This window comes from Solanum lycopersicum, chromosome 1, assembly GCF_036512215.1.
Source record: "Solanum lycopersicum chromosome 1, SLM_r2.1".
Taxonomy (NCBI): domain Eukaryota; kingdom Viridiplantae; phylum Streptophyta; class Magnoliopsida; order Solanales; family Solanaceae; genus Solanum; species Solanum lycopersicum.
Genome location: NC_090800.1, coordinates 55,094,280 through 55,102,251, shown reverse-complemented (window position 1 = coordinate 55,102,251; position 7,972 = coordinate 55,094,280). Strand labels below are relative to the sequence as shown.

The following is a 7,972-nucleotide window of genomic DNA, read 5'->3' as shown; positions in this document are numbered from 1 at the left end:
ATCAAGAGTGGAAATTACAAAGATTTGAGTTATAGATATTATTAGATACTCCTTATAAATTAGTATGTGAACAGTTTTTGTTATAAATGTTCCTCTATTGATAAAAAATTATTTGCAATTAATTAAGTAAACTACTTTTACAAAAGAGCATTAGTTTATATAAGAAAAAGGGTAAAAAAGAGACAAAAGATAAATGTCACATTGTTGTAAAATGAATGTCAACACAATATACTTTTGTGTCCAAGTAAAATGTTTGTATCCAAGTAAACTTTGTGACCAAGTAAAGTAACTTTGTGGCCAAGTTTTATTAGCTATATATATCCCCTCTTGTAATATGGAAGAACAAGAAGTAAAAACATTTCAATAATAAAGAAAGGTCACAACTACTATTATCTTGTCTCTCTCTATCTCAAACTCTTCTTAATTTCAATTTATTATCATCATTTCATAACATGTTATCAGCACAAGTCCTTGATCTATCACAAAAATATACATGAGATGAGTAGCAAAATTGGAGAAGATATTTCGATATGGTAAGCATCAGACATGTATTTTACAAAGCATTTATTGTGAGAAAATTTTATGTCACAATATCTCCTTTTCGAATCTCTTATTTGAACGTAACATTTATTTATTAACAAGAGTTGTTAAAAAGTTGTTTAGAACTTATTAGTACAATGCAAAAGATGTTTATGTTTGCATTACTAACGGTGTCGTTATATATTAGTGTAAACAAATGTTTATATGGGATGAACTTTGATTTCGATGATTTTACAATATATAATTAACTGAAATACGCTTTTTAGTTAGCAATAGCTATGACATATTCACTTTCAAATTTGTGATTTTCTTTCATTCTCTTTAGAAGTATATTTCCTCTAAACGCATTCAGTCATCAAAAAAGAGGATTTGATTGAGTATCGAGGAGTCAAGGAATTTAGGCCAAAATACCAAATGAAAGTAGATCGATTTTTTTTCATTCCTGAAGAGGTGCATATCTTGCCCGGATCTTCTTCCCTAATGGTACGGAACAATAGTATTGTTGGGGTCGATACACAAATCACCTTAAATCTAAGAAGCCGAGTCGGTGGGTTGGTCCGGGTGGAGAGAAAAAAAAACGAATTGAACTGAAAATCTTTTCTGAAGATATCCATTTATTTTGGCTCAACTAAACAAAATTAATAATAGTAATAATATTAAAATTATTTTATTATTTGAGCTTTGATTTTCACTTTAATTTAATCTATAAAAGGCAAAGTGAGATTATTATTGACAAGTTATTTGCAAATATTAGAACATATATATTGTTTTTATAAAATATCCATCGACACATGTTTAAAATTTCGTTTATAACATGAAGGCGTCATTTCAGTTGATTTAAAAATAGTTCAACACCTCAGGAAGACTTCATTGCCTTTTACACTATGTTTCAAAAAGGATTGACATATTAAGTTTTCTTCCTATTATAAATATGCATTTGAATGATTTTTAATCTTGAAAAGTTAGAAGGATTTTTATTATGAATTATTATATCAATTTTTAAGTAATAATCTTTACAATTTCAAATAAGGTTGGATATATCTTGAATCATGAAATAAGATAAAAATATATATAATGAGCCAAATAATTATCCTTATAAGTTGAATTTAATTTGAGATATCATTTTATTTATTATGACGATTAATTTTACCTATAGTTATTTTATCTTTGAATTGCAATTTAAGAAAAAGAATTTCTTATTTGACAATTAGAAAAATTAAATGTTGAAATAAATTTCTCAGTGTTTCAAAAAGTGAATTATTCATAAAACTTTTCAATTAAAAATAGTATTCATAGCCACCTATGAGGGTCAACTCTATTTCAATAATGATAATTGTATATGATATTTTGAAGTGTTATTATGACTAAATTTATTTGTGCTATAAATAACAAAGTAACAATATTTTAGAAGTTCGAGAATGAATCTTATTTTGAACTATAGATGATGTTATTGAGTGTGGTAAAGCGGTGGATTTAAATTTTACCGCATCAAAGGGGTGAAAACATCGATCAAAGTTTCGATGCATCACATGATAAGATTTTGGGTTCATGTCCCTTTACATTTTGGCCTAATACGATTTTGTATGAATAAGACATTAGGTTAAAGTCTCAATACAATATATCTTGATATATAATGATGATCGAACAAATCATAAGCTCTTGCTAAAAATTGTGTAGTATGTCCCACTGATTATTTTATGATTTGACATATGAATACGGACATGAATGGACAAAATAATAATACTCATCATAGTGAAAATTATAAAAGAAAGAACATTATGAGTTCTCAAAATGGTCATTTGAAGAGTGAAGGTATTTTTGTCATCAAATGATATGAAATGTCATTAGGAACATGTTTTCTATGAGACCTAATAATTTAATAAGTTTATAAATCCCCCATCAAATAAAATGGTGAAAAAGTGATGACCAACTTGACTTTCAAAAGTGATTTCAAGGTGTGTCACATGAATATGATAAATTTCAAAACATGATAATGAACTTCTAAACAAAAGGAATAATTATGAAGCATGAATATATGATTATAGTCAATTCCTTGAAGAGAATGTGACTTGTGATAAATATCATAAAAACTGAATATGCCAAGAGATGATGAAAATTATAAATAAGGATATACTCATATATGATTTTTTTAGATACGCATAACTCACCATTATGGGAGATTAGAGAGAAATAAAGAAATTTTTAGCTGATATAAATGGTCATTGGTCAAGTACTTTTTGAACTTTGTATATCACAAATATTGTGGTACATTTTGTAATAGACTATCGAATGGCAAAAGAAGAAAATAATAGTTGACCACAAAAAAGAAGTCATTGATTATGTATCTTTGTAAGTCAAAAAATAATATTTTCAGATACTAAACAAAAGAAAGGAGATACTAATAACAAAAGTAAATCAAGAAACGAGTTTTACTTGTAATAATTTAGACCATGACAATAATGATATAAATTTCTCCTTGAAAGAGATGTTTACCACACAAATAATATTATGAAATATGTGGTAGTATCAAATATTAGTTATGAGCTTCGGTGAACTATTGTGCTACTACCCAAAGAAATAAAATTGTTCATGATATTGAAACTATAGTAATTCTTGAAAGAAACTTTTTAAGTTTCAAAGAAATAGTCAAAGAAAAAAAATATTTAGACTATAAAATATGAAAAGATTTAAGATCTTCATATTACTACAATTAAAGTGGATATAAATGTGAACAATTATCTATTTTCATATTATTTGTAGTAACTAATTATGGGTATGATGATGAAATCACATGCAAAATGAATTAGAAGTTTACTAAAATAAATATCACTTGACATGATCGGTTGATGACCATACCGATTCAAATATGATACAAAAATAAATGAGACTTCGTGTGGTTATATATATTGAAGAAATAATAAATTCTTTAAGAATTCTCTGGAGTTGTTTGTTCTCATGATAAAATTATTGTTGTACCAGCTAAGGTTGAGATTATATTTCATGAATTTTGAAAGTATAAAAGGTGAATATGAATCTGTTCACCTACCATGTGGATCATTTGTTATTATATAGATGCATCTATGTCATGGTCACATGTGCTTTATTATCAACTTGCAATTTGATTTTTGCAAAGGTTGTTTGCTCAAGTTGGTAAATCAAGAGCACATTTCAAATTATAAAAATATATTGATAATGTTGGTATATATACAAGTGGTTTAAGCAAAAGTTATATGCCTCCAATTATAGCTAAACCATTGATTACGAGAATAAAACTCTTTAAAGAAATTTGATATGAGATGTGTAATTTAAAGTATAACAATACGTGTATGCATCAATCCAACAAGGATCCCCTATCATAATTGGTTCAGGGTTTTTAGAGATTTAAATGTGTGATATATTATTCAATTGCTCCACCACTATACAAATGCAAAAAGATGAGTTCCCACATAAAGTTAGGTGAATGTTAGATTCTCTAACATTAGGAGGAGATGATAAGCAACTTAAAAATAAGTTTATGTGTAATAACATATCATTGATATGATCCTCGTTGAAAATATAACTTAAGTCAATTGTCAGACATATTCGCTGATCATATGATAAAATTTAGTCCTAATTGCTCCAAAGAAAAATCATTGAAAGATATAATTTATGAAATGCCTGAAGCGTGATAGATTAATCTATTCGAAAGATGTAATATCTTAAAGAAGAAGAGGATCATATGATAAAGATGGTCATAATAATGGGGCAAGTAAAAGCACCATGACATAACACTTTATAAAATTTTGGCAAAGATTCAGGTACCTGATAAAAATAAAAAATAAATAGAGTTTGATATGTTATGTCAAATTAGAATCGATATCAAATAAATCATCGATAATTTCTTTAATATAATGTAGCGCTCAAAATTAGAAACCGTGACGAGGATCTTTATATTAAATTTATCGAAAGGAAAGATAAATTGTTGGCCAAAGAAAATACAATTCAAATAAATTTATTTCACTTGTAAAAGTGATATTTTGGAGTTATTGTCCATATATCAAAATATAATGTCAGTGGTGTACAAACGAATTATTTTGTGTTAAATAAAATCGTAAAATGTAAAGTACGGCTTGTGTATTAAAAAATAAAAACTTTTTGCAAAAGTCCTGACATTATTGTACGGAGATGTATACTCCTAAGATAGATGAAATGAAGTTTCTATTAGTGTGACAATATATGAAAAACTAGTATACGCATGATGAATGATTATCATATTTAGCTACAATGTAAATATTATATGAAAATTCCTGAAGGATTTAAAAGATTGTAAAGCGCTTTCATTGAATAGTATCCCAATGTTTGTAAATTCGCGTAACATAAATATAAATTTGGATATCATTAAAATGGTTAGATAACACCATGTCATAGCGCAATTGATACACTTATGTATCATGCTATTATTATTTATGTAAATTATTTTATTAATATGCATGCAAAATATAACATCACTCTGAAAGGTGAAAATATTAGAGTGAATCACATATCAATAAATTTTTTAATTTCTTATTATCATCTACTTTTGTCGTCGTTCTTCCAGAAAAAGATGGAGATCATTGATTCTTTATTGGATAAAATGGAGATTATTATATATATTTTGTATAAAAAAATGGAGACAATCTATAGCTTCTTTGTTGAAAAAAAGAGCATTATTCAAATATTTTCTCTCTTTCTTTTTCCCTCTTCCCACGCACTTTAACGACCTGTTTAGTCGTTTTGAGTAGCAGACTTCAATTCTGGAAAAAGTGGCAGAAGAGACAGACCCCACGACGGACCGTCATGGGCACGACGGACCGTCGCAGGGTCTCGTTTCAAAACACTTAGAAAATCTGAAATTGGGTACTGAAAATCGACTCTCTGAACTTCGTAACGGAATGGCAGGACGGACCGTCACAGGCGTGACGGACCGTCACAGGCGTGACGGTCCGTCACAGATTATTCAGTGGAAATTGAGTCTCTGACCCTTGCGACGACCTGCAAGACGGATCGTCGCAGGCACGACGGGCCGTCGCAGGTTGCGCAATCCCAGTCTGGGTCGGATTTCTTGATACGTTTTAAGGGACGTTTTTGACTATTCTTGCCTTAATTATAAAGTTAGTGCGTTAATGTTAATAAGTCTAATTACTTGGGGGTTAAAAGAGGTAACCTTAAGTTAATTAGTGGGGCTTTATTGCCATCTTTTATTCTTAATTATATACTAATTAGGGTAAAAGAAAGAGGGTTTGAATAAGAAAAATAGAAAGAACAAAGAGAAAACAGAAAAAGAAAGAGAACAAGTAGAGAGAGAGAGAAACGAAGAGGATAGCAAGGATTTTGAGAAGATAGCTTGTTGATCGCAATTCTTCGGTGGAGGTAGGTTATGGTTTTCATGCTTTCATAGTAAACTCTTAATAGAGAATGATATGTATTGGTAGTATTGTAAACCCTGCTATGTGCTTAATTGTATGCATGCATGAACGTGATTATATAATTGTGATTATATTAAGCATGATGAAGTTATTGAATCCCAAATCTTGATAAAAACCTAATCTCTTTTTAATGATGAAGCCTTGGTAAGGGAAAAGGCTTGATGAACTAAAGTAATGAGATTGATGATGCCTTGGTAAGGGAGAAGGCTTGATGAGTTGATAGAATGAGATTAGGGGATCGGGTGTCACGAACCGACACGTAGATTTAGGGGATCGGGTGTCACGAACCGACACGTAGATTTAGGGGATCGGGTGTCACGAACCGACACGTAGATTTAGGGGATCGGGTGTCACGAACCGACACGTAGATTTAGGGGATCGGAGTGTCACGTACCGACACAAGAGGATTAATGAATATGAGGGAGCGGAGTGTCACGTACCAACACAAGAGAAATAAAGATAATGAATCTTGAAAGATGTTAATATGCTCAATCTAAAGAACATAATTCCCAAATGAGTATGGTATTGAGGCTTGAGTCCTCATGTGTGAACTTGATGGTAACTGTTAATGATATAGTATTTGTTGTTGCTACATGTTGAGTATCATAGTTGATTTTATGATCTTACTTGGTATATATATTGATTTCTATTTTGAGTTGACCGATGATATCTACTCAGTACCCGTGTTTTGTACTGACCCCTACTTTTATGTTCTCTTCTTGTTTATTTGTGGAGTGCAGCAAACGTGCCATCGTCTTCAACTCAACAGTAATTCAAGCCAGTCTTACTACATCGAAAATTCAGGGTGAGCTAATGCTTCTAGCTTGGACTGGATCTTCTTCTTCAAGTCTTGATGCCTTGAACTTCCGGCATGGACTAACTTCTTATGTATTTTTAGCTTTTAGAATACTCTTAGTTTAGTCGTTTGATCCTAGATGTTCTTGTGATGATGACTTCCAGATTTTGGGGAATAATAGGTGTTGAATTTTAGAAGTTAATGAATTGGTCCTTATTTAATGAGTTTAAGTCTTCCGCATTACTTTCTGTTGATATTATATTGAAATGTTAAGGTTAGATTGGTTGGTTCGCTCACATAGGAGGGTAAGTGTGGGTGCCAATCGCAACCCGGTTTGGGTTGTGACACGCACACTGCCTCAACTCACAACCCCTTCTTCCTTACAAATAGAATAAAAGAAATAATTTAAAATTAAAATAAACAAAGAAAGAATAGATTTTTTAATAAGATAAAAAAGAAGACACAAAGAAAAATAAAAATGATATTTATAAGTACAATATGTTAAACCTCTAATTTTTCTAAATGGGGGTTAACAATGGTGGACAATGTAAAAGTTAGGGGAAAATAAGAAATGAAAAGGTTTGAGATGGGTGTTATTAGGGGTGTATATTTTATTTTTTATTTTTTAAGTTTAAAGTATTTTCTTCTAGGATTTTGTTATGTACAAAATTTATTTTTGTAATTATTTTAGATTTAAATATCATGTGTCTTCATTTGATTTGTTATTTTGTCACATTCAATACACACGTATTACACTTACTTTCTCTTTAGACTAAGACCTCATTTGTTTGAACTTAATGGATGTTTGTATCTTAATCATTTAGATTCAGCCATTAAGTATGTTTGATTTTTAGGTTCGAACTGAATCTGATTCAAATTCAACCCATTAAGTTCATTTGTTTTATTTTTTAGAAAACCTCTTAATGGGTCTGAAGAGTTTTGAACGAATCAGATCTGCTGGAGACTCTTAACAACATTCAGATTCATTTGATAAGTTATCAAATAATAAATTATAGTTTCTCTGCTTTGAGCGTGCTTTTTATCTCATAACTAAAAACTTTCCTTCTCACTTTTCTTAATCAAACATCATTTTTTCCCAACTGACAAGTTTTCATAAATCATTTGAAGTATTTTTATTTGTATTAATAATTTTGTTGTATTGATGTGCGTCAAGAACACTGGTTGCAATAAT

General features: G+C 29.9%; 1 long non-coding RNA gene across 1 annotated transcript; it reads left to right on the top strand.

Annotated features, from left to right (window-relative positions):
- Nucleotides 1–344: 344 nt before the first annotated feature.
- LOC138348494 (uncharacterized) lies at nt 345–7,536 on the top strand. Its single transcript, XR_011221110.1, has 2 exons — nt 345–533; nt 6,725–7,536. It is a non-coding gene; the product is annotated as an uncharacterized lncRNA (long non-coding RNA).
- The last annotated feature ends 436 nt before the right edge of the window (nt 7,537–7,972 follow it).